General features: G+C 36.8%; 1 long non-coding RNA gene across 3 annotated transcripts in view; it reads right to left on the bottom strand.

Annotated features, from left to right (window-relative positions):
• Positions 1 to 7,580: 7,580 nt before the first annotated feature.
• LOC131512052 (uncharacterized) overlaps positions 7,581 to 27,347 on the bottom strand; it is a 31,528-nt gene continuing 11,761 nt past the window's right edge. For 2 of the 3 annotated variants that reach the window (XR_009261895.1, XR_009261896.1), the window contains 3 exons: positions 22,363 to 22,428; positions 18,988 to 19,219; positions 10,850 to 11,484 (listed from right to left, as the gene is read on the bottom strand). This is a non-coding gene — a long non-coding RNA (uncharacterized LOC131512052). Of the gene's footprint in view, positions 8,335 to 10,849; positions 11,485 to 18,987; positions 19,220 to 22,362; positions 22,429 to 27,347 lie in introns of those variants that run through there. The other variant, XR_009261897.1, reaches the window with a different exon arrangement.

Raw genomic sequence — 27,347 nt, 5'->3', positions numbered from 1 at the left:
CCATAACTGCGGTTTGGCTTTATGAGAAAAATGGACTTTTCGACACAGGCTGTGAATCAATGGTTTCAAGATCTGTACAGCTTGCCTCTTCCATGTTCTGGAAATTCAGTCACTTATTCCTTAGTCATAAAGGGGATTTCAAACCAGTTCACATCACGTAGCACAAACTGCATCTGATTATGTGACACATCATGAATTCTTTTGACTTCCTAGGCAAATCAAGATTCCATATAGTATTACATTCATTTTTTTATGACTCATAGAAATTTTTTTCCCTTGTAAATTTAAAGATAAGATTTTTTAAAAATCTCTAAGTAAGTTCTGGTGGCCCCTAGACATTTTCTTTTCCTTGCCCTTCTGTCTTGAGAATGGCTGACCCCTGCTCTTTTACCCTTAGAATGTCCCTCTAGATCCTTATTGTTCTCTTACTCTCCTATTGCCTGTGTGGCTGATTAGGTTTCTCCACTTACTACCAAAAGCCTCACTTTAAAAAAAATTTTTTTAACGTTTATTTTATTTTTGAGAGAGAGAGAACCAGAGTACGAGTGGGGGAGGGGCAGAGAAAGAGGGAGACACAGAATCCAAAGCAGGATCCAGGCTCTGAGCTGTCAGCACAGAGATGGACACAAGGCTCAAACCCACAAACTGTGAGATCATGACCTGAGCCAAAGTTGGATGCTTAACCCACTGACCCACCCAGGCGCCCCCAAAGGCTTCACTTTTGGAATGAAAACATTTTTCCAAGGGACTCTGGGTTCTCTGGTGATGAACAATTTTTCCAGATTGGTACTTTATATTACTTATGATGATTGATAACAAATTATGAATGTGACAGTATTTCTAGCTTCACCTAGCTTCAGTGAATCTTAAAATACTGTTTGTTTAAATAGTTTAGCACCCAACATCTGTGTTAAGTTGATTTTGTTAGTAGTGTAAGATTCTAACACACTTTGGAGGACTAAAAGCAAAATCTCTTATAAAGATTTCATAACCATGAATATTGATGAGCTAGGCTTGGGAGAAATATTAACAATAACTTCTGAGAAACTACTCTTTAAAAAAACTTTTTATATTGAAATAATTTCAAATTTTAAAAAGTATAATAGAAATAGTAAAAGGAACACCAGTGTTACCCTTTTACCCACATTCACCTATTGTTATTTTATCTCATTTACTTGATCTTTGTCATTTGTTCTGTCATTGAGTACTTACTCTTTTGCCTTGGTCTTTACCTGCTTGCAATTTCTAATCCTCACCCTAAGCTTATGCACTATCATCCACATTTTAGATATAAGAGAACTAGGCTTGAAGAGATAAAGTCGACCTCTTTTATTTCTTGACTCTTCTCCTTATAAGTATGTTTTAATTTCCCTTTGGAGAACTCTTATTCTCCATCCTTATAGTTTAGATGGTGGGCTCTTCCCCCAGCTATTATGGGTGGATTCTTGTTCCAGGCTCAGCAAATGAGGGCAGTTCATACTCTTTTGCTACAGCAAATGGTTCAGAGATCAGCATGTGACCCAATTCAGGTAAATTAGAATCAATCAGCATTAGCCTCAGGGCATTTTTTTCTGGAACAAATAGGGAAGCAATTCTTTTCACCTTGGAGTTGTTAAGCTGAAGAATGTGAGTTTGGAGTTGTTAGGCATATTTTGTTTTTCTACCTCGAAGAGAGTTACTGTGAGACTGAGAATAAAGCCAACAGAGGACTGGTGGAGAGAGCTGTAGATTCCTGGAATCAGTATTTACAAGCTACTGACTCAGTCCTGGAAGCCAACAGTTTCCCTTTTTGCTCTATCCAGGTTGATGTGGGATTGTGTCACTTGCCACTGAAAACATTCTGACTGATCAAGAAGCTATGTCCTTCTCCAAGATTATATGACTATTAAGTGTCAGGAGCTAGGATTTGAACTAAATTCTTAGGTCAAACCCTTCCATCTTTTAAGTAGAGAATATGCCTTTCCATTGCCACAGAGACCTGGAGAACAAGGAGGAGAGAATTGCACACAGACAACTTTTCAAGAAGTATTATCTCAGTAAACCAGTTTGTTTTCCAACATGTCTGGCACATGTGTCCTTGCAGAATACCATGCTTATGTTAAAATTCACTGGAGAAGGAAGTAGAAATCAGAATAGCTTCCTGTGTTCTCATTATAAATTAATGGAGGGAGGAGACATAAAAGTCATAAAAAGTAAAATGGGAAAAAAGGCAAATTAAGAAGTTTGATCATTTTAAAATGAAGGAAAAATTGCTGAACAATTTCTGTCTGAAGCAAAAAGTTAAAGGCATCATACCCTTAAAACACTAATCTAATCTGGTGTTTCCAACACTATCCAAAGAGTGACTGGCTTCAGATCCTTTAGGAACATAACACTAGAGTTACCTTAGCTCTCTCTTTCTTGCCTCCATTAAAATGTCCCTAAATAAGTCCTGATGATTCTTTTATTTTGTCTTTTATATAGCTATGGCCCTGGCATTTAAAGTCAAACCAGGACTGCTAAAATAATGTATTTGCTAGACTTTTGCTTTCAGGCAGGGGGACTTTGTCACCTAAGAATGTACTAAACTCGTGTTTTTTAAGTCACAAGTACATCATAGAATTAATTTAGTAGGACATGGCCAGTATTTACTTTTAAACAGAATGGAATAGAATGAAACAGAACAAGATAGAACAGGAGTGTTGCAAGGATAGGTGTTGCAGCAGAACAATTTTATACAGATATGGGGAGTCCTGATACAGGTACAGGTATTCAAATAGATCTCGGTAATGATGTGAATGTATATGTGTGCATGTGTGTGCTGAGTTGTCCTTCAGAATATTTGTGGGTTATGAACAAAAAAGTTGGAAAACCAATGAATGGACAAAGCAGTAATCAAATCAATCAAAGAGAATATAGCAAAGTATCTAGTTTGTGCAACCATTGCTATAGGAATCATCATTATAAAATATGTTTGCTTTTGAACAATTCATGCTAGGAAAATTACAGTGAATACAAATTTCCATAAATTCTAAGAACCTTCAAATGTGCTTCAAGGCTGGCCACCAGATGATACTTTCTGTGAGATAATCCTTATCTGTCATTACTCTCTGAGCATTGCTCCTCTCCTCTTCTCTGCCAAGTGACATTCATCCAGCGTCTTGTTCAAAACACATCTTCTCCACAAAATGGTGGGAAATTTTGTCCTCGGAGAAAGTTAGCTTATTCCTCATTTGATCAAAATATTTTGTATTTATTACTAAAACAGGACATGCTCCTTGTAGAAAATTTGGAAAACAAAGAGAAAAAAAGGTATAAAGAGAGAAAGGGAAAATCATCCATACTAATCTAGAAGTATCCATTATTATCATTTTGGCTAGCTAGAAATTGTCTCTAGATGGTGGCAGAAAAATTTTTATTTTGACATGTTGAAGAGGAATCACAATAATTCCCCTCAATTTTTCCCATTTAAAGCTGAAATAAAATATAGCCAATGTGGGCACAAATCTTTGATAATTAAACGATTAATAATTATCACTCTTCAGTCTTTTTTAAAAAAATTTTTTGATGTTTATTTTTGAGAGAGAGACAGAGACAGAGCATGAATGGGGGGAGGGGCAGAGAGAAAGAGGGAGACACAGAATCCAAAGCAGACTCCAGGCTCTGAACAGGCTGTCAGCACAGAGCCCAACAGGGGGCTCACAATCACAAACTGTGAGATCAAGACCTGAGCCGAAGGCGGATGCTTAGCTGACTGAGCCACCCAGGTGCCCTCACTCTTGAGTCTTAACTACAAGAAGAATAGGGATTTAACCAAGATTATCCGTGATTAAAGAATATTTACAAGAATTGATGTAACTAGGGGTACCTGGGTAGCTCAGTCAGTTAAATGTCTGACTCTTGAATTCAGCTCAGGTCATGAGTTCTTGAGTTGGAGCCCCACATGGGGCTCTGAGCTGACAGCATGGAACCTGCTTGAGATTCTCCCTCTTTCTTTGCCCCTCCCCACTTCTGAAAATAAACTTATAAATAGTTGATGCAACTTATTAGTTTCATTAATTGAGCCGATTTTGCTTTAATTCAGAAAAGCTGATTTTTAGAGTGTCACAATAATGTTTTGGCTTGGCAAGAATATGATCTACACAGTGGCTAAACTGGTGATGGGTTGCAAAATTCATGAAAACAAAACATGTGGGAAATGCTACATGTTTAGAGGAGAACAGGATTGGACTTGTAACTCCAGTTTACGTTTCTGCAGTCTTCCCCCTCAGTTACCCTTCCAAATAAATTAATGATAAAGCTAGCAAGAATAACAAGGGTTTTTGCTGAAATGTGGATATATTTTCATTCCTCCTACTTGAATATCATGGGAACTAAATCTGAGGTTATGAATATTAAATGTCAAGGTCTGGTTTACCATCTCATCCCTGTGTCTTGTCCCCACATTTTGGGCCACATTCAAGCTCCCATTCACATCAAAGGGCACTTTGCCCCAAGGCAGGGAACTGATGGGTTTTAGGAACAGAATGAGGGTTTGCCCCACTGGGAATAAGTAAAGGAAAAGAAGGTTAGCTTTTGTTGAAGAAAGCAAAAAAGTCTGTCTAGAAGTTGGAATAAAAAATAAAACTTTTTCAGAAATCTTTGTTATTTGATGTAGAAACCAAGGCAATGTTTGAAGTTAACAATTTAGCAGTTTTTATTCAATGCCTTCCAGAAACAGTAGTATCTGTAAGCAGCAGTGTCCTAAGGTCTCTGTGGTCTTCTCTCAAAGTCTTTTCTTATCACAGGTCACGAAAACTTGTGATGGGAATTTAACAAAACACCCAGTGTTTAAGAAATTAAGATTTCATCTTAGGCTTTCCTAGTAGGGGAAAGAAAAAAAATTAATGTGTACTTCAGCAAATATGACCCTTAGGAAATTGGAAAATGACCAAAGAAATGGAAAGAAAATCCTTTTACTATATCCCACTGGAAAAGTTCTGTAAAGCTAGGGCAGAGCCAGCTTTTGATTGATTTTTCTACCAAAACTAAGAAAAGCAAAAAAATCAACCACCTTAGATGGGGACAGAGGTTAGTGTCTTACACTTATGGTCCACCTTGTTTTCTATGGACTTTGCATGAGATACATTGCATTTCCTCTCAGGGAAGTCCATTGCCCTATAAGTCCCTGCCTGACTAGCCTCTTCCCAGGAGGATGGAAGGCAGCATCTGTTGAGCCGAACTGTTTGAAATTGCTAGTAATCAGTAGTAGGCACTTTAGATATGTTATTGCTTTAATCCCTACAGTTCTGCTTTGAGGTAGGCACTACTATCCACAAGAAGCTGATAAGAAAGGAGGTCAGAGGGTAATGTAATTTGCCTACATGAGGGTCACTTGGCTTGTCTGTGTTGGACCTGGGATTCAAATAAGGTCTGACTCTGACAACAGTGATGAGTTCATCAGAGAACAAAAGTTATAAAGACATTTCTGAAACATTTTCTTGGAGGTTCCAAATTAAAAGCAATTCACTAAGTGTGTTAAGGTGGAAAGTGGGAATCCATTCTTTCTAGACGAAAGGGGGAGAATGGGGAAGGCTAAATATAGAAGATCAAAATTCATTACTCATTGAAGGACAGAGTCAACTGTGTACAACATGCCACATATCTGGGACAAAATAAAGGCATTAATTTGCCTCTTAATGAAGAATGGCAAGAGGTAGTGTATAAATGCAATGGTATTTCGAATAAAAAAGGAAATTTAGAAACTCAAGGGAAACACAGACTCTGGATTTTTAAAAAGTCTTAGTACTTTTTATCATAAACAGTGTTAGAATACTTTAGTAGTGTCTAACAAAGCAGACCCAAATTATGATTCTAGGACTTTATTTTTAGTTAGGAAATGAATGCAATAATGAGTTTTCTTGGCACATTTACTGGCATGCAGGTGTACAGAGGTCTTACTTTTTTGCAACCTCAAATGTTTGCTCTATTCTCTAAAAGACTTGGAGGAATTCATTCCTCTGATTTATTATGGATAGTTCCTTCTCTGTGAGATTTAGAAAAAAGGCACTGAAGAAATACGTTTTTCTGTCTTTGAGCTGATTATGTATGTAAATAATCAGCATTCTTTTGTTTGTTTGTTTGTTTGTTTGTTTTAAGAAACATTCACTGAAAAGCAAACCTTCACTATATTCCTGCATAATGGATTCAAGCCACTTAGTTGAGTAAAATGTGTTCAGTTAGTCACTCCAATAATCTAGAGGTGAGGTTAACCAGGGTCCTTGCATTTCTTGTCAGCTCTGCATGTACAGTGACAAAAAGTCACAGAAAAACTATTACTCTTCTAATTTTTAAAAGTTCAAAATTTTTTCTTTTAAAAATTTTAGTTCCCTTAAATCTACACTAGGGATATAATACACACAGCTGTGCTTTGACCAGTATAATGGTTCAAAAAGTATCTCTGAAAATATGAAAGAGTTATAACCCACTAAATAGCAAATTCTTAAATGTTGATCAAAGTAAAATTAAACCATTCTCAACGCCACAAGTGAAAAAGTGCTAGGCAAATACTGTTAACTCTCAAATATTAGTACATTGCTCTTTTGTTGTTTTGTTTTGCATTATTGATCTTCATTTTTAAAATTCCTTTCCCAGCCATTGTCTGACTTTTTAATCACCAAAAAAAGGTACTGGAGTCTTGGCTCAATGAACAAGGTGGACAGGAAAGAAACTTTGAAACTTAAATCAATCTTAGATAAGTTACAATAATGGACAGGGATGGGCTGGGATAAATGTCACTTGCCTTGGAGCAAAATTTAAGGGGGCATGAAAAAAACTCAATAATTAAAATAATATTTTGAAAATAAACAAAAATTAACACAAAACCCATGATGAAAAAAATTAAAATTAGAAATAAAGATGGGCTATTATTTATTTGTTTTTCCATCCTATATTTTTGCATAACTGGAACAGTTATTTCTAACCAGCTCATAGTTTTTAGCCAATGTGGCCCTTATGGTGTCTGCCAGGTGGTTTATGAGGACTGACAATGGTGTGTGAACACTGTTTTGATTGTAGAACTTTTATTAACTCTTTCCACTTGGTTTAAACTATGAGAGGATATTTTGATAAATATAGAGATGCACACATAGTTTTTCTTTTGCCTCACCTCCAACATGGCTCTGCCTAGCACTGATAATGGAGTGAGTTCCAAGCAGCTGACAATTCTGAATGCATCTATTAACATTTAGGTTTGAAGATGAGTGCGTTTAATGTTCTGGGAATTTGTTTCACACAAAGTTAGAGGTTATTTAATTAATTCCTAAAGAAATTAAAATGTATCCTACTTTTCCTATCAACATTTTGGAATGCCAAGGTCCGTCTTACCACTGCTCTAAGCAAAGAGATGTATGCTTCATCCCTAGTATAGTGCTTGACATGAATTAGCTACCAAATACATGTTAGTTCTCTGATCTTGCAAAGTCCTACAGGTAGAAAAAGACACTGGGGTCTTAATTGTTAAGGAAGAGTAGTAATAAATAGTAATCATTCAAGTTTATTACACTTGATAACCTCAAAAATTCCTCTCCTTCTCCTTCTTCTCCTTCCTCTTCCTGGTCATTTATATTTCTTTTCAAGGCTAGGAAGACCTAGGTCCCATCTCTCAAAGCCAAAATTAAGTATAACCAAATATCTTTTCCCAGCTTCTTCCCCCTACAAGCAAAAACTAAAAAAACATGGCATCTAAGTTCCTGTGAGTTTCTACTTTATCTCAATGTGTGAAACTCCTTGAGGTCATGTTCAGTGTCTTGAATATCATACATTTTTTTGATAAATGCATGTTGAATTAAGTGCCATGAATCTGAATTGTAGCAACAGTCTGACTACCAATTTTTGGCTTGTTTTTGCCTGGGTTACAGTGGCTGGTGGCTTTCATGTGCCTGGCTAATATCATTCTGGAGCAGCACAATGCTTTGTATGGGGATTATCAAAAGTACCTGGAGAGAGCCAAGTCCGTAGGAAATTCAACCCATATCATGCTGTGTTGGTTCCCAGGGAGAATTTTAAAAGATTTCTAGGCAAAATAACCTTGTTGTTTGATTAGAAGGGATCGAGTTAGCCTGAATCTCTCACCTACAGGGGGAAGATCTTTGCCTTACATACACTACCAAAATTAGAGGGGAAAAAATGAAAACTTGTATATTACAAAAACACCCAAAAATACAGGGTAAGAGCAAGCTGCAATGCAATTTTTTTTTTTTTTTTGAGTGGAAGGTTAGAGAGAAACTTACCATGCAGGTAGTTTGAAAATCTCCTACAAATCCATTCTAAGTTTCTGGTATATCCCATTTTCTCCAGTTTGCAAATTTACCCACGCTGTGAAAAAAATAACATAAATCAAAAGTATAATAATGATGGTGAGAATTTTAATCTCATTTCAGGCGGGTAGGCCACAGATTAGGGGATGGGGACTCTCAAGGCTCATAAACAACAACCTTAAGTATGCATAGCCTTAGAAACAAGTCAAGGAATAATAGCTAGATCCAGTCATATAGAATGTTTTCATATAGGTATTTACCTTCTAGTTTTAAGGGCAGCACAAGGAAATATGTCTAAAGGTACTCATTGAAGATACTGTACTCATTGAAGAACTAATTGTTGATTATTTCTACACAACCCCTCCAAATACGCATCTAGCCTCTAAGAAAACAAAAGTCACCCATATGATGCTGCTTAAAACCTAATGAGATGTTATGCAGAGAGTAGATATTTAATACATTTGAAGTTAGATTTTGAGATTGGCTATGCTTATATGTAAACCTCTTATAAGCAATGTTATGTGATTTTGAGTTTTGCTCAGTAGAGAAATGTATATATATATATATATATATATATATATATATATTTTTTTTTTTTCCTAGATCAAAATAATTTTTTTCTTTTTACTATGTGGTCATTAATAATCCCACTAAATATAAAATGATTTCATCAATTCACTATGTACAGTATAAATAATGAATCTTTTACCATTGTTTTCTCAAGATATCCAAAATCTGAAATGAAATATTATCCTGTCTACTTGCCAAAAAACAAACAAAAACAATTAACAACAACAACAACAAAACCCCCAAAACCAACCAACCAAACAACCAAACAAACAAAAACCCAAAATAAAACAAAAACCAAACTACATTATAAAATAGTGTTAGTTATATAGGATAAAAATTTGGCCATGTATTACTGATCTTATGGAGGTAATGTTGCAGAGTGTAAAGCTAGCTTAGAGTGTCCTAAAACATAGAGTTATTGGAGGAAATATTTTTGATACCTTTAGTGCAGAACAATTTGACCTGGATCTTGAAAGCCAGACAGCCTAGTTTAAAAGTGATAGGTAGTGGTGTAGCTGGTATTACTGCTGCTCTAAAGGGAAAGTTTAGTAGCATTTTTCACTTGAAGTCTATTGACTGAAATGGAAGGAGGGTCTGAGAGACAAACTGTGATAGCTAAGAATTAGTTACATTTTCTTTCAGTCTGGGTGTCTGGCAAAATAATAGTTCTAACACCTTAATGTACAGCATTTGAAAATAGAAACTTCTAGGACTTCCTGACCCTTTTAGTGTATTCACAATAGAGATGTCCATGTTGTGATTCCAGTGGACAAGAGGCGGTCAGCGTACTCTGGCCAGTGAGCTGCTTAATGAGAGAAGATAAATCTCTGGCTTTCACATGTTATTAAAGAAGTCTCTGAAAATACTGATGTTTAGTTTGGTTTTCAGCTGGACACTCAGAGGTGGTTAACCTCCCAGACCAATTGGAGTCATGTTAAAAATACTCTGGAATGTGTGGTTGGTTAACTGCAGGTGTTTGGCTGTGAAAGTTGAAGAAGCGCAAACATGAAGTTAGAACATTGTGACGATATGACTGGTTCTTAATGACTTGAATGGAAGCTGAGAGAAAACAACATTTATTACCAATTTATTTCCTTTTCAGAAGTGTCTCTATGATGCCAAACATCTGGATGAAAAGCAAGAAGGCTTAGAGAATCCTTTGCAAAGATTTTGTCCTCATCCATCTAGTCATTCACTTGTTCAATAAACATTTATCAGGTGTTTATTGTACACTCACCAAAGAGCTTAGCAGGGGAGGAAGTTACGTACACATACTAATATTATTATAGAACTTAGAAATTGGAGAGTGCTACAAGAGACATGTAAATAAACTATTACACCTGAGCAGATTACTCATCTATAGGAGACTCAGGGACACCTTCTGGATGAGATAGCCTTGAGCTGAACTTTAAACTGGATGTTTTTATTCTAACTTGGACATTAGGCTATGTAACAAACACTCTTTCAATTGCAAAGTGTAGAAAACACAAGTAAAACATGACTTCAGGTACTGGGGAGGGTAAAATCCATTAGAGCATGATGGTTCTCATTCAAGCCACATGGCTGCAATACAGCGGGAACATTTTCTATAACGTTGAGAACAGAAGTGGAGTGGTGTGCTCAGTCCAGAATGTGAGAAGAGATTGGCTTAGAAAGAGATTGGCTGGTATTTATTAAATAGTCTACGATGTGATGTTGTAAAAGTAAATGCAGCTGTAAAAGTCAGATGAAGACTTCAACAGCATACAGAAGTAGAAGAAGCAGGGAAGATAAAAAGGGCTTAGATTATGATCGTGACAGCGAAGTTAGAGGGGTGGATATATATTCTATTAATTAATAAATTTTTATCTTAGAGATACAAAGCGTGAGCAGGGGAGAGAGGGCAGAGAGAGAGAGAGAGAGAGAGAGAGAGAGAGAGAGAATCTTTTTTTTTTTTTTTTTAATTTTTTTTAATGTTTTTTATTTATTTTTGGGACAGAGAGAGACAGAGCATGAACGGGGGAGGGGCAGAGAGAGAGGGAGACACAGAATCGGAAACAGGCTCCAGGCTCTGAGCCATCAGCCCAGAGCCTGACGCGGGGCTCGAACTCACGGACCGCGAGATCGTGACCTGGCTGAAGTCGGACGCTTAACCGACTGCGCCACCCAGGCGCCCCGAGAGAGAGAGAATCTTAAGCAGGTTCCATGCTCACCGCAAAGACCAGCAAGGGGGCTTGATCCCACAACCCTGGGAACATGACCTGAGCTGAAATCAAAAGCAAAGGAGCTAAAACAAAATACATATTTTATGGTAATTTTAATTCTATGCTTTTGGATTACCAACAATTCCTCATGTATACACATTGTTTTGTGAAAACTCAAAAGAACTCTGCGCCTTTTGTCTTAAGAACAGTAAGTTCTATTTTGCCAAGTATAAGGAAGTGTAGATGCCAAGAGTTTCAAGCTTTACTTAATATTAACTTACAACTCATATTTGAGGAAACTTGCAAAAACCTGGCACAATGTCATCACTGGAAAACAAAATCAGCTTATAACCAATGGATTCCTTGGTACCTAACAAAATAATCCAAAGGATAATGCAGTAAATGCAGATGGAGACCAGATTCTTCAAGACTGGCAGCTGGTCCATCATGGATGTCTGGAAAAAAAAAAAACTTACAAATTAGGGGAAATTATTTTTTTAATGGAACATTTCATCACAACTATATAATCATAACCACATAGATTACATTTCTTAAATGCCAGGTGCTTTGATAAGGGCTTTGTAAACAATTCAATTTAATCCTCTCAACAGCAGTAGGAGGTAGGTGTATTGTTACAATCATTTCACTGATGAGAACTGAGCAAGAGAGATGTTAGGTAACTTCTTCCAGTTTATACAGCCAGCAAGAAGTGGGTCTGGGATTTGAACTTCAGGATCTGATGTCAGGGCCAGGTTTACATCGGTTATTATGATACATTCCATTAGGATACAAATGTGTATTTTCTAAGGAAAGAGCATGAATAGTAATGACCAGTTAACCCCTCTCTGGTGAAAAGGATTTTTGGTATCCCTTTAGTTCAGTGTAGAAAGTTCAGTAGATTGAATTATGGAAATTTTCTTAATTCTAACTTATTGCCTTTATACCTGTACCACTTAATCTTTTCTAGTGTCCTGACTTCTTCAATGAAACAAAAGCTAAGGATATTCTTTCCATTAAAAAAAAAAAAAAACCCAAACACATGCATAGAAACCATTGCTTAAAGCTTCAGACAATGCATGGGCTCCAAGTAATTTAGGTTAAAGCCTCATCTTCCCCTTCCCTTGTAGCATCTTCTTAGAAAGTTAAATTTTGGTTAATTAGCAGGATGGAGGAGTCCCCTGACCCTGCCACAAACTTCACTTATTTATTAGATGTGTTACTTATTAGATCAACAAAACTGTAGTGCTTAATTAGTCTTGCTCTTTTCTGGATATAAAGAGAATTCTTTGACTTGAACAGGTATTCATGGTAGAAGGTAGATATTTGAACTGAATTGGGTAATCTCATACGCCACTTGAATTTCAATGTTGCATTAAAAATTTCACTGTATAAATGTCTGAGCCCAAGTAACCAAGAGCTCTCAAACACTCCAAAGGACATTAAATGAATGACTTGAAAAAGATTAAATCTACTTTGTGTCAGTCAGTCCTTGCTTACCATAGTCCTGTCCCTGCAAGTTGTAGATGCATTCTAGCACTCCCTAAGCTGTGATGCCAAACCCCAGAATTGAGGAGCTGTCAACTTGACAAGATATTGGTAATTTTTCTTCCTCCATCAAACTGGGGTGGTGAAGCCTGACTTCAATACATAGAATTGTGACTTTTCTAAATTGCTATTGTCATCTTTATGACATCAGATCTGACCCCAGAAAAACCCAGCCTTGTTTCTGATTTTTCTCACTGCAGTCCAGGACAATTACCAGCTCCTGCATCTAGCACACTAACTCACCCTTCACTCTTGGTCACCCCTCATATATGGGTGACTTGTAAGTAATAATGAATCATAATCCTTGTGACTTGGTAATTAACAGCCGGGTCTTCCTTAATAAGACTTTGCCTTCACATTTACCTTATTCCTATCTTTCTATGCCTCAGTTTCAGCTTCTACAAAGTTAGGATCATAATAATAGTTATCCATGGGATTATTAGTGAGGACTAAATGAGTTAATGCGCATGAAAAACATGGAACAGGGTCTGGCACTATCAGAATGTTGGCAGTGGCTGTTGTTAACAGGGTTGATAGTAGTTTTATTGCCCTGGCTTGAGCTCAGCCAAGAATGACATGCGGCCAGTTCCAGGTACAGTCTTAGCCTACAGTTACTAATAGCCAGTTTGAGAGGAAAAATTCAAATATATTTATTCAATAATTTTTGTGATATCCACTATGTGCCAGGCACAGTGTTATTTGCTGACAACTCCCATGACCTAATAAAATCAGAGATGCTGTGCTAAAATAATAACTGAAAGTGTCACAAAGATATATTCAGAATATAATGTGACGCATGCCTAGAAACTTGGTCAGTGGAGTGAATGATATTTTCTGGTCTACCACGGTTGAAGCAAAGATCCCTTTCCTAGCAGGGCTCCTGCCCTGGTAACTGACAAAGCTTAGTTTCTGTTCTCTTCTCTGCTGTTCTTATTTCTGTGGGCTTCCCATGGACAACCACACTGCCTCACCTGTTGAGAGGGGTTTAGTCATTACTCAGACATGGTAAACAGTTATGCTAGGCTCTTCTGATCTTTTTAATCACAGTTTTTGACTCCCATATTGGTTCTGTAAGTTGATTCAGCCTAATGGATTTGTTTGGTGCTTAAGTTGTGTTAGGTATTGAGGGAAAAAGGTGAATGAATATTAAGTTGTTCTTGTCCTTTGAGGAGCATTATTATTCCATGTGGAGGAGACAGACTGCAAAGTAGGGCATCTCAATATGTTAAGGAGAGTCTGAGTTCACAGGGCACCATGGCACCCATTGATGTTAGAGCTTTCCCTCCACCTCCCACTTCTCATTACAGCGCGTACCGCCCATTATGTGAAAACATGGTGTTCCTGACTCACAGTCTGTAGGAGTTGTACTCTGAGTTTTACATTCTGTTTTTTTCCAGTATTGGTAATGGGGCTGTACTGAATCATTTATTTACACTTTCTTGGCCAGTTTATTTTGACATATGACATGTATTTGCTGATGGAGAAAACACATGCAGCTTGTAAGTATGGTGCAATGTTTTTCCTTTGGAAATAGAAACAAGAGAGACCTCATTGAAGTTTTACTAGCTAAATAGTTTTCTGATGTTCCTAAATGGGTCCAAAGTAGTCCTGCAGTATCCCTTCTGTGTGTATATACATGTGTACACATGCATGTTGTGAGAGATGGGAAGGATATAATAACACCTATACAATGCACTGTTTGGATAGTATTTGGGGTGAAGGAAAACAAGTGGCACATTGCTAATTTGGACCCTTTTACATGTTTCTTGCCAGACTGATTTGTCTGGACTAAGCATCTATACTTTCCTTAATCCTTAGTGTTTGCTATAAAATAATTTCTTGTTCCACGCATTTTTTAATCGGTCTGGATCTAGACTCAGTCAATATTCCACATAGTGCAGGAATTGCTCTCACTTTATTGATTGGACACTGCTCGTCTAATTGTGGAGTAACTTACTTCCTCAGACTTACTGTGCCTGTGACTCTGGCTGAGCCAGCAGCCTCACCAGTGAGCTCAGGCCTCCCCGCACGCGGTTCTCCTGACAGGTCCTTCACCTTTCCCCAAATGGTCTCTGCCCTTATATTCTTCTGGATTTCGTCCACGCTGTTTATTCCGTGTGGAATAGCCTCTCTCTTCCCTTGACTCTACCTAGAGAACACGTCCTCACCTTTCAAGACCCATCTCAGATTCCGCCTGCCTGAGATGCCTCCTCCACCTTTCTGGCACAGTGTGGGGGCTCCCTGCACTGTGTTTCCGCTGCACTCTATACCCACCATGGATGCGTGTAACACCCATGACTCAGTACTGTAATGACTCATTTCTGTTTTGTTCTTTTTTTTTTTTAATCAACAAAACTTTGAGCTCCATTTGGATAGGAAACTTCAAGTCGTCTGACACTTCCTGATTACCCAACACAGTGCCTGCCATATACAAGAATTTCAACTGTGAACCAGATGAGTAAACTTTATAGTAATATTTAAGGAAACATCAAGAAGAGTATTATGTGGCTCTTTTCTCTTACCCATACTCAACTGTGTCAATCATCGATTAGTCCCTCTTTGGGCTTCCTTATTCTTCTTTAATATTGATTGTCATCTTTCTTTCATGTATTTGCTTTTAGTACTGCAAAGCATTAGCACTTGATGTGTTTATAGTTGCCTGGTGGTTTGATGTATTAATATTTTAAGTACTGTTGGGTTTAATAGCCTCTCTTTCTCTAAACTAGACCCACCAGTGAGATAATGCTGAATGCCTTCTCACTGCTCCTGTCTCTGAGATGCTCTAGCCGTTCAATCCTGAGTGGAACCATTTTTAAGGCAGAAGTAGCTTTTTGCTATTCTGTCCAGTAATTTAAGGAATGATTTTGAATCATATTTTCCTGCCTTAGTGGTTCATATCTTCATTTTTTTGTGACCAAAATTTATGAATAAAGATCAGGACACTTAGTTTTTCTCAATCATCTTAAACTGTCATGATCCCCGTTTCCCAGTCAGAGCAAGATTTTCTTGCAAGTTGTGATGCTCACTCCACCAACTCATTCTTGTGATGGAAGAACGTTCTACACACTGAAGGGGCTTCATGCTTTCTGTTATTGTTTTTAAAGCTAGATCTTGTCAGATACCTGCCTTTTGTTCACAGAGAAGCACTGCCATTTTCTTCCAGACATAATGGGAATGAAAAATGCCTCTCCAAAGAAAAACATAAAATACTTTTTTTTTACATATGCTGACAAAGAATGTAGTCTCAGAAAAGATTTCCTTTTGTGATAAATTAAACTCCAATTCATGAATCTTTAAAATTATTCCTTCCTTCCTGCTGTGGACATGAATTTCTAAAGTGTGTGTGTGTGTGTGTGTGTGTAGACATTAATTATTGACAGAGTGAAAAGTCGAACAAACCATGGCAAAAAATTCATCTTCATAGTAATTTATATATCCACGTCTCCTTGCTTTTCCTAATCCTGTTTCCTTATTATTTTAATGGTTTCTACCTTTACTACTAATGCATGAATGTACCTTCGCCAACTCATCTTTTTAGTTGAAAAGTAAAAGCTATGAAATACAAACACACTTTCAAGTTAATAATAATAAGCTAGTATTTATTGAACACTTGCATGTAACCAGCACTCTAGTAAGGATTACCTCATTTTGGTCATGAATTATAATCAAAATGGAAACACTAAATGAAATCCTTAAAAGCAAAGTAGAAGCAGTACATTTATAAACCATAGAAATACCCTGATAATTTCTTTTGTTCTTACATAAGCGCAGCCCTCAGTCTGTATTTGATCTTCAGTTACCACAGACAAATTCATCTCACTCTCTTTTCTTGCTTTCATTTTAGTCAGAGAACATTAAAGAAATAGTATTTCTGGGGTACTGTGTCATTCGGGCATTCTTAGTGTATCAGTGCGTCACATACACTCAGGGGAGTTGTGAATAGTTACAGGAAATGAGACCTACAGAAATGAAGACCCATTTATGTACCTTACTGTTAACTATTTTAACTCTGAAAATAGGCAGTATTTTTTTAGAGGTTTTTAAGTTTCCAGTATAATTAACATACAGTGTTAAATTAGTTTCAGGTGTACGATATAGTGATTCAACAATTCCATACATTACTGAGTGCTCATCACAGTAAGTGTAGTCTTAATCCCCTTCACCTATTTCACCCATCCCCCCACCCACCTCCCTTCTCTTAACAACAAAACAAAATCAGTTTGTTCTCTATAGTTGAGCTTATTTTTTTGTTTGTCTCTTTTTTTCTTGTTCATCTGTTTTGTTTCTTAAATTCCACATATGCGTGAGATCATATGGTATTTGTCTTTCTCTGATTGACTTACTGCACTTAGCATAATACACTCAGTTCCATCCATGTTGTTGCAAATGGCAAGATTTCATTCTTTTTTATGGCTGAGTAATATTCCGTTGTATGTAAATACCAGTTCTTTATCCATTCATCTATCAATGGGACACTGGGGTTGCTTCCATACTCTGGCTATTGTAAATAATGCTGCAATAAACATAGGGGTGAATATATCTTTTTGTATTAGTGTTTTCGTATTCTTTGGGTAAATACCCAGTAGTGTGATTATTGGATCATAGGGTACTTCTATGTTTAATTTCTTTGAGGAAATTCGACACTTTTTTCCATAATAGCTGCACAATATGCATTCTCACCAACAGTGCACGAGTGTTCCTTTCACTCCACATCCTCACCAACACTTTTTGTTTCTTATGTCTTTGATGTTAGCCATTCTGACAGGTGTGAGATGATATCTAATTCTAGTTTTGATTTGCATTTCCCTGATGATGAGTGATGTTGAGAATCTTTTCATGTGTCAAAACAGGCAGTATTAAATTCGTACTTTGCTGTGTTCAGTCAGTCTAATGTAGCAAGTTAATTATTTTTAATTTTTTTGGTAGTAAATAATAGCAAAAGAAGAAACAAAGAGATGTAAAAATGTCTTCTCTCAAGGACATTGAGAAACCAAAGTGATCTTATACTTTAGAGAAAAAGTGATTTTACAGAGTTGGAAGTAAATCCCAGGAAGATTCAATATCCTGCCCAAAGTCACAGAACCAGTTAGCAATGAGTAAAGTGAAACCCACATCTACTGTCTCCTGTGCAATTCTCTCTTGACCACAGAGAATATCTTTTTCTAGAATTTCTCCCTTTCCTTTTGATTTCCTTATCCCCTTTATTTTATTTTATTTTATTTTATTTATTTTTGTAACAACATGATACTTTTTATTACTCTTTCCTCTGCTTCAAATTTGTCTTGCTGGTTTCTCTATACCCTCTTGCCTTTGCCTTCTTTTCTTGATTTATAAAACGTTTTATTTCCCCTGCAGAATTTCTTTGTTTTTATCATTTTAATGATTTTAAATTACCTCTTACTTTTACTATTTTCACTCAGAGACTCCGAGAAGGGATTAGAAATTTTGAGATGTTGGATGTCAATTGTCCAAATCAAATTAGCCAAAATAACAACAACCAAAAGCCAATAATGAAGAAAAATGCTGTTTAGCCAAGTATGTTCATCTTAGGTTTGTATTTGCTATTTTTTTTTAATAGTACAGCTGTTGCAGCTGAATCCTGTATGTTGAAATTTGGATGGTTTTCATTTTGGAAGATAGTAATAAATCTGAGAGTAGAATAGTTATTCTAATAAAAATGTTTTTTTTTTAAAAAGTACATATTTACACAGGAGAGAAAATAAATGCAGTGTTATTGGTTATTTATTGCTTTTAATTCACAATTTAGCAGTTACTTACCACACAATCTTATATGTATTCTCTGGTTATTTTATGTTGGCTCCATTTTCCAAGTAGAGTGCCATAAGACTACTGTGCCCAGTTTATATGCTAATTTTAAGTTTCAAATGTACTTGCATTGTGTATATGCATTAAAAAAAGACATATATCTGCTCAAATAAACTCCATTTCCTGCCTTGTCTGAATCACATGTCAGGATCAAGTTCAAATAAGAGGGCAGACACTGACCCATATGCCCCCTTGACTGAAGAAGTAGAAAGTGTTGTACACACAAAAACTGAGAAATGGTAAGATACCCTTTATCTTTCTCTTATCTCCCCATGGTGATCTCCTTTGACCTTCACCAGTGACCTCACATGTGAGGCCTGCGATGTAACACAGTAAGGTTAAGATAGGAGAAGTATAAAGGCAGGCTTGGGAGAGACCTGCTTTGAGCACAGGCACCTTGGCATTTTAGTAACTATCACCATTGCCATTAAAATGCAATGGTTTGTTCAAGCTGCCTTGAAAAAATTTTAAAAACATACAAAAACAGTTAAAGGCATTTAAAAGCCCTTCATCTGTGTATGCATGTGTATTTAGTTATTTTGTTTGGCCCAAAGAGGATTAAAGAGACCAAGGGAATGTTCACTCACTGTTTCCAACTTTGCCGTTTTGCTGCAAAGTGTCATTTCTGATCACTGGTTTAGTTAAACATGTGCACAGAGCACGTAATTGTTGTCCAGGTTAATCTGAACAACACTGCTCCAAATTGCTGGCAGGAGTTATGATCAGAACACAACATTCATGAGAAATTAGACTTGGCCCACAACATACTCAGTGCACAAAGGAATCCAGGCAGTGGGTCTAGTAAAAATGAGGAAGTGGCTGTAAAAGAAATGTCATATATTCACCTCTCTTTGTATTCTTTTCGATGGTGATTTTTATAGAAATTTTATTCTGTTTCCTATCTACCTGCCTTTAATAATGTGTTTTCCCCTCTTAATTGTTCATTCAAATCTGCACTACAATTGACTTAAAGAATGAATACAGAAGCATCTAAAGGCCCTAGCTGGGAAAACAGAATTTAAAAAGATAAAGTAAATAAAGAAGACTACATTGTCTACCACTCCAGTCCAAAATGGTTTCTCCCTTCCTTGTCTTCTGTAATGTTTTAATCTGTCCTGCTATATCAGTCCTGATTGTCTGCTCTACCATATTTATGCCAGTTCAAAAGACAGAATAGTATATAATCAAATAAGTTAGTTATCTGTAAACTATCAAGTATCACTGCATAGGCAGTGTATTTAAACTTATTTTATATGTTACTTCCGGTTCTCAATTTATGTCATAATTACTCTAAAAATTTTCTCTTACCTAGCCTCATGCTGGACAAAAGGAGGGTCTATATTATTGACTCACTTAATAATCATTAATTATAATTTTTGAAAATTATTCTCAACCACTGAAGAGCACACTGACTCAAGACTAATATTCTTCAACGATAATCCCATTAAAGCCAGTAGCTTCTGAGAGAAACCTTCAATTGGAAAAAGAGCTCAGTTTCCTTTATTCCTAAATACATGTTTCCTTTCCCCTTTGAATAAATCAGGTAGATTTTTCCATTTGAAAATAATGATTATTTCTACATTGGTACAAAGTTCTAGATGTACCAAAAGCCTATAATAAAAAGAAAACAATGAAAAAATTGACTCTCATGACTATTAGTGATCCATTAACAGTAATCTCCTTGAAGATAGAGACTCTCAGGTATTATTTTTTAATTGTTTTCAGCACATAACAAGTGATGTTATAGAGGCTTCATTAAGGCATGTTGAATAAATGAATAGAGAGGTTTGATACTAGGGGAGTACATCTGTGACCGGCAGACCTTGGCTGTAACTATTGCTACCAAAGGAGAATTAACAGCGTGAAAGGTATCTCATGATCAAATTAAAAATAGCATGAAAATGCCTTTTAATTTAGGAGTCATACTCCTGGGCTAATCACTGAGCATGAAGTTGTCTATAAAAGGGACACTTCCTATGAAAATGATTTGTTAACATTCATTTCATGATGGAGGTTTTACCACACGATACCTAGGTTTGCTCTGATAAGGATATCCAGTTGGAATTGCTACCTTATTTATATGTTATCTTAATAAGGGAAATGTGTCTAAATTAATTGGGAAAGATAAAGCACATGCAAAGCAGAGAATGAAGAAACATCAGTGATGGAGGGAAAAATCTGTAACCAGAGATAAAGAATTTCTTGATATTAAACCCAATAAAAAACACTTAAAAGGAAATGCACCATGTGCAAACCTCCATCAGTTATCTTTCTGTCTCCTTTGCTGAATCCAGCTCCTTTTCCTCCTCTGTAATCGTCTCCCAAGGTTTCTACTCCTCCCACAGTGTGCTCTATTTATCCCATTATTCACTGAAGCCACGGCTGGAGTTTGAATGCAAGGCCATATTTGCAACTCTATGCAGATTTCTGTTTTAACATCCTATTTTCATTTCAAATTTAAGAACAGAACATCTGAACCCACTCACTTTAAAATAACTCTTTTGCCTAACTTCCTTATTTTCTTCTTCATTTAGTCACCTATTAGGGAAACTTGATCTTCTTTTATTTGCTACAACCAAATTCGCTCTGAAGCATGTATTTTTTAAAACATGTATGGAGAATTTGTAAGAAAAGGGCACATTTACAAGGGTTTTACTCCCTCGTAGCAGTAAAGCTAACCAACAGAACTAAAAAAAAGAGCAATAAAAATGATCTCTATTGACTTTTAGAAAGGTCTTAACCTCATACTACAAATCCAACAGTTATTATCAAGACACAAGTTCAATCTAATGTATACAAAACACTAGTTTCTCAACACAGTGCAGCAAGTGTCATTAAGGTGTTGCAGAAATTAAGTGAAATTCAGGTGTTGCAGAAATAAGCAAACAAACAAATATGAAAGCCGCCAATAATATCCACCAGTTAGAGAGGCACGGGCTATACGCATGAATAAACTGTGGGAAAGAACCGAAATATTTTGTCTTGAGCCAATTCTTCAACTGCAGCTCAGCCACAATTGAGGAAAACCTCGAGGCTAAGCAGCTTCTTACTTGATGGGCTACAATTTGGAAGCAGGTCTACTGTGAAACAAACTGCAGACAACAAATGACCAAATACTCAAGGACCTAAAATCAGAAGCACAGAATGTCATTCTGGTTGACTTTTCATCCTGGGTGAACACACTGAAGCAAGAGAACACCTCTTCCCAGCAACACCGTATGTGCTGTTGTGGTACCAGCTGGGTCCTCAGCCAGGCTTACTGGATGTGGAGATTGAGCTCCAACAAATTTTGAGACAAACAGCAGAAAAAAATCTCTTCTGCCTAAGTCCCACCTCCCTTCCTTTGGTTCTCAGGAAAATGAATGAACATATGCCAACAACACTCAAACCTCCATGTTGTTCGTGAAGAGGAAGGTCTGAGGGGGTTAGAGAGATGTCTCCCACACTAGTTTAAGGAAAATAGCAGAATGGCAGATCTGTCCCCCGCCAAAGGTAAGAAAATTATATGAGAGGAAGGATCATGTGGCTTTTGTCCATTAGTCTATGGTCAATACCTCTGGCAGTACCTGCTACAGAAGGGGCTCAATAAGGATTTGATTTAAAAAAATTATCATTGCAGAAGGTAGGAGTATGGATGTTGAAGTCAGAGATGGTTAGGAGACTTAGATTGGCAACTTTTTGGCTTTGTGTCTTTGGGTAAGTTATATAAATTCATGTAATAATAACACCTATCTCACTGTGGGAATTAAAAGACATAGTATATTTAAAGTGTTTAGCACATGACTCTGCTGGTTATTCCAGCTTGGTCCTCCAGCTTGGCTTGCTAGTAACACTATTTTCTACTCTTACCATTTGAGGCCTGCAGAATGGTAAGGGTTCTCCACCATTGAGGATCTTTGGGCTCCTCAACATCCCTTACTGGTTTCTTTAATCCCAACCACAACACTGTAAGGTTTACTTACATGAAAGTTTCTTCAATCTTCTGAATTGGATTTTGCTTCCTGATAGTATTTTGAGTGATATAGGGCCTAGAAAAGAGTAATAATGAGAAAGGATGAACTTCTGGTGGTGGTGTTGGTAAGTGGCATTAGTAATGGTCTTAGCAGTAGTAATCAGAGTAGTAGAGCAATAAGAATAGTGGCAACTGTCATTGTTACTGCTGAAGGGCAGAAAGTCTCAAAGTATGACAGAAAAACTGCTACAGCAAACAAACACAAACAATCTAAAATCTATCTTGTATTCCCTAAGAAGAGAGACAACTTTAGACAATAACAATTTTGCATTATCAAGAAAATGAAAGAAAATGTGGAATTTTTTGATACAAGCTGTTAAAAATATTGATATAGGGGCACCTGCATGGCTCAGTTGGTTAAGCATCCAACTTTGGCTCAGGTTATGATCTGATGATTCGTGAGTTCAAGCCCCACGTCAGGCTCTGTGCTAACAGTTAGAGCCTGGAGCCCACTTCAGATCCTGTATCTTCCTCTCTCTCTGCCCCTCCCCTGCTCATGTTCTGTCTTTCTCTCTCTCAAAAATAAATAAACATTAAAAAAATTTTTTTAAGCTTTTGATATAAAATGATTAACTGATGTATTAACTAAAAATAACAGTACTAATAAAGGAAATAATGTAGAAAATTAATGTTGTTACAAAATATTAGAATAAATTTTAAACTAGAACACGTATTAGCAATCTAAGAAATAGGATCAGTAACATACTTGAGAACTTAATTTAAAAAATTCCAAAGAAGCGGTGCCTGGGTGGCTCAGTCAGCTGAGCGTCCAACTTCAGCTCAGGTCATGATCTCACAGTTCGTGGGTTTGAGCCACTGTTGGGCTCTGTGCTGACAGCTTGTTCAGAGCCTGGAGCCTGCTTCAGATGCTGTGTCTCCTCTCTTTAACCGTCCCCCCCCCACTTGTGCTCTGTCTCTTTCTGTCTCTCAAACATAAATAAAAGTTAAAATTTTTTTTTAATTCCAAGGAAAAATTTTTTAAATGAGGACTGTTAAATAGATATTAGAATCCAATATATGGATAGTTGATTTTCTGAAAAAGAGAACAGAAAGAGTATTCAAAGAAGTATTAGAATAAAAATACTTTAATGAAATGGCATCATCCTATAAATCAGAAAGTTTCATTGCCCATGAAAAAGAGAAAGAGATGAGATAGAGACAGAGAGAAAAAGGAGATAGAAAAAGGGGGAAAGGTTATCCTGGTGAATTAGTGATCTTCGGTTATGTAAAAATATTATTCATTATGCAGGCAAATAAGTAAGTTTACTTATCGGGCTTCTCATTAGCAGTTTTGGATAAAAGAAAGCAGTGGAACAATATTATTAAAAAGTATTGAATATAAAATTGTGAACCAAGAATTAAACATTTAATCAAGTTTTTCATATGTCAACGCTTAGAAAAATAGACTCAATAATTTAAAAAGTCCATTTGAATATTACTCGACGATCAAAAAGAATGACATGTTGCCATTTGCAACAATGTGGATGGAACTAGAGTGTATAGTGCTAAGTGAAATAAGTCAGTCAGAGAAAGATAAATATCATATGACTTCACTCATATGTGGAATTGAAGAAACAAAACAGATGAACACAGGGGAAGGGAAGTAAAAATAAGATAAAAACAGAGGGGGAAGCAAACCATAAGGGATTCATAAGTACAGAGAATAAGCTGAAGTTTGTTTGAGGGGTGTTCGGTGGGGGGATGGACTAAATAGGTGATGGGCATTAAGGAGAGCACTTGTTGAGGATATCAATGACACATCACAGGGGTATAGAAAAACAAACATAGATTATATAGCAAATTACAGAAAACAAAAGAAATAAAAATAAGCTGGAAGATGTGAAACCAAATATGATTATTCAGGGGCACCTGGGTGGCTCAGTTGTTCAGGCATTTGACTCTTGATTTTGGCTCAGGTCATGATCTCACGGCTCGTGGGATAGAGCCCGGAGCCCCATGTTGGTTTCTGCACTGACAGTGTCGAGCCTGCTTGGAATTTTCTCTATCTCCCTCTCTTTCTATCCTTATCCTGCTTGTATGCGTATGTGCACGTGCTCTCCCAAAATAAATAAATAAAATTTTAAAAAATATGACTGTTCAGTAATAATTACAAATAAAATAGTGTTTTAGGAGGGGGCGCCTGGGTGACTCAGTTGGTGAAGCATCCGACTTTGGCTCTGAGGTCATTCATGGTCTCACAACTTGTGAGTTCGAGCCCTGCGCTGGGCTCTGTGCTGACAGTCAGAGTCTGGAGCCTGCTTCAGATTCTATGTCTCCCCCCTCTCCCTGGCCCTTCTCTGACTCATGCTCTGTCTCTATCTCTCTCAAAAATGAATAAACATTTAAAAACGTTTAAAAATAGACTTTTAGGATAAAATGATTCTTATTCAAAAAACTTAAAATGATGTGCAATCCACAAAAGAGATACTAAAAATACGTGTTTCAGAAAGTTTGAAAATAAATAATGATCCAAAGAAAAATCAACAGAAAACTAGTAGGAATAATGTCAAATTCAACAACTTACTTATGATGTGCCTTGACATAGTTTTCTTCATGTTTCTTCTTCCTGGGATTCATTGAGCTTTCTGAATCTTGGGTTTCCAGTTTTCATCAAATTTGGAATTTTTTGACTATTATTTCATTAAATATTTTATTATGTTCCCCCTTTTTCCCAGGACTGAAAACATGCATCTTAGGCTGTATAATATAGACTCATACTTCATTGAGGCTCTAACTTTTGTTGTCTTTCTTTCCTCCATTTCATTTTGGTAGTTTCTATCACCTTGTCTGCAAGTTTCCCCACTTTTCTTCTGCAGTTTCTAATCTATATAATCACAGTACCATTTTTCATCTGTAGAATTTTGATTTGAATGTTTTTTATATCCCTCATTCTTCTCCTCATATGTTCATATGGGGAATTTAAAAAACATGTTTTAATGCTCTTATTGAATTGTATTACTTATGTCATTTTAGGGTCTGTTCTATTGACTTTCTCCCTCCTAATTATGGAGCATATTTTCTTGTCTCTTTGCATGCATGTTAAGTTTTGACTGTATGCTGGATATTGGTTCCTTTCTATCTCCTGTGCTGAATCTCTCCCTTTTTTGGTATGGGGGATTTTTTTCTGGGACTCACTAAGTTACTTGGAAACAATCGATCCTTTCATATTCTGCTTTTAAAGTTTGTTAGAGCAGGTCCTGGACAGCCTTTAGTCTAGAGCTAATTTGACTGCTGAGGCAATGCTTTCCTGAGGACTGACAGATGCTCTGTGCAGAGGAGGCCTTTCCACTTGGCTGGTGGGAGCACAAATTATGTTTGGCCCTGTGTGAGCTCTGGGGATTGTTCTGCTCATTCCTTTCCAGTGGGTCTTTCCTAAGTCTTGGGCTGTTTTCTTATACACAGGTGCATACCAACACTGAGCCAAAAACTTGGGGGATCCTTCAGCAAATCTCCCAGACCATCTCTGCATCTTCCTCCTTCTGGTTCTCCGCTGCGAACACTCTATTCATGTTGGCTTTCATGAACTGCATACTGTTTCTTCAACTCAGCAAGACTGCTGGGCTCTGGGTTTGTCTTCTTTCTGGTACCATCCAGAAACTTGCTATAAGCTGGAGCACTCATAGGTCTAAATTCACTTGTTTTCCTTCTCTTACAAATCACTATCCTGTGTTGTTTGTTGTTCAATGTCTGAAAACTATTGCTTCACATATTAGGTATGGTTTTATAATGGTACAATGTGGGAGATCAGTCCCCATTCCTGTTATTCTACCATGTACAGATGGATATGTCCTCATGCTAAAATCAGACAAATTTGAATTCAAGACAAAAAGCATTAAAATGGGCAGTTATTTTTGTTACCATTATAATCCATATGAAAGTATAATTGCCTTATACCTTTTGCATAGAATTAATTCTTTCATCTATTCCACAAATTTTGACTATCTACCATGTGCCAACACTTTTCTGTTACTGGACAATTTAAAAGGGGAGTCAATATTCCTACTCTCAAAAAGCTTCTAATGGAACACAGAAAGATATTAATAAATAAACACCTCCAGATAAAATGATCAATAGTGAGTGTTGTAGAGAGAAGTAAAGTTGGGTGATATAATAAGTATTTATCAGATCAGAGCTTCCTGAGACATTGGTAATTTCACCTAAGATCTGAGTAACAAGAAGGAAACCACAATGCACAAAACAGGAAGAGGAACATTCTGGAAAGTGGGAATAGTACACACACTCTATTTATGTGAGTGAGCTTGTCTTATCTGAGGAAGAGAGAGAAGGCCAGTGTGGCTAGAGGGTGCTGGAGAAAGGGAAGGATACGGTCACCGAGAGACAGGCTCAAGCCAAACCTATATACTTTGTGAGCATATCAAAGTGTGCATTTATTCTATGTGGAGTTTGGACGGAAAGCTGTTGGGAGATTTTAAGCAGAGGAGCAGGGGAGTGCATTCTGACTTCCATGTGAGATTCAAGAATGGAATCAGAAGATTACTGGAGGGTTGATTTCAGTAATCTATGAAGGAGACAGCTGGCTTGGACTAGAGTAGTGTTAGTAGAGAGAGTGGGAAGTGGATGGACTTGCAATTTGTATGGAGGCAGATTTAACAAGTCTTACTATTGAATTGGATGAGGAAACCCTTTTAATTTTTGGTTTGAGTAACTGGGTTTGTGGTCTTACCATTTATTTATAGAGAGAAGAATGAAAGACAATCTAATTGGGGGATATAAAATAAAAACAACAACATAAAAAATGAGAAACAGAGACACACACCAAAAGAAAAACTTTAAAACACTTCAATTTTCCACTGACCAAGAAGAGAAAAGTAAAAATATAAAAAAAGACCAGGTTCGGAGTAATAAAAATATGTATTTAACCTTATATCATTTTAAAAGAGAATATATCTTTTGTTCCAAGGCTCATGAGGCATT

Source organism: Neofelis nebulosa, chromosome 5 (genome assembly GCF_028018385.1).
Source record: "Neofelis nebulosa isolate mNeoNeb1 chromosome 5, mNeoNeb1.pri, whole genome shotgun sequence".
In the NCBI taxonomy this organism is placed as follows: domain Eukaryota; kingdom Metazoa; phylum Chordata; class Mammalia; order Carnivora; family Felidae; genus Neofelis; species Neofelis nebulosa.
The sequence above is the reverse complement of the archived record's forward strand: the minus strand, read 5'-3'. Positions and strand labels throughout refer to the sequence as shown.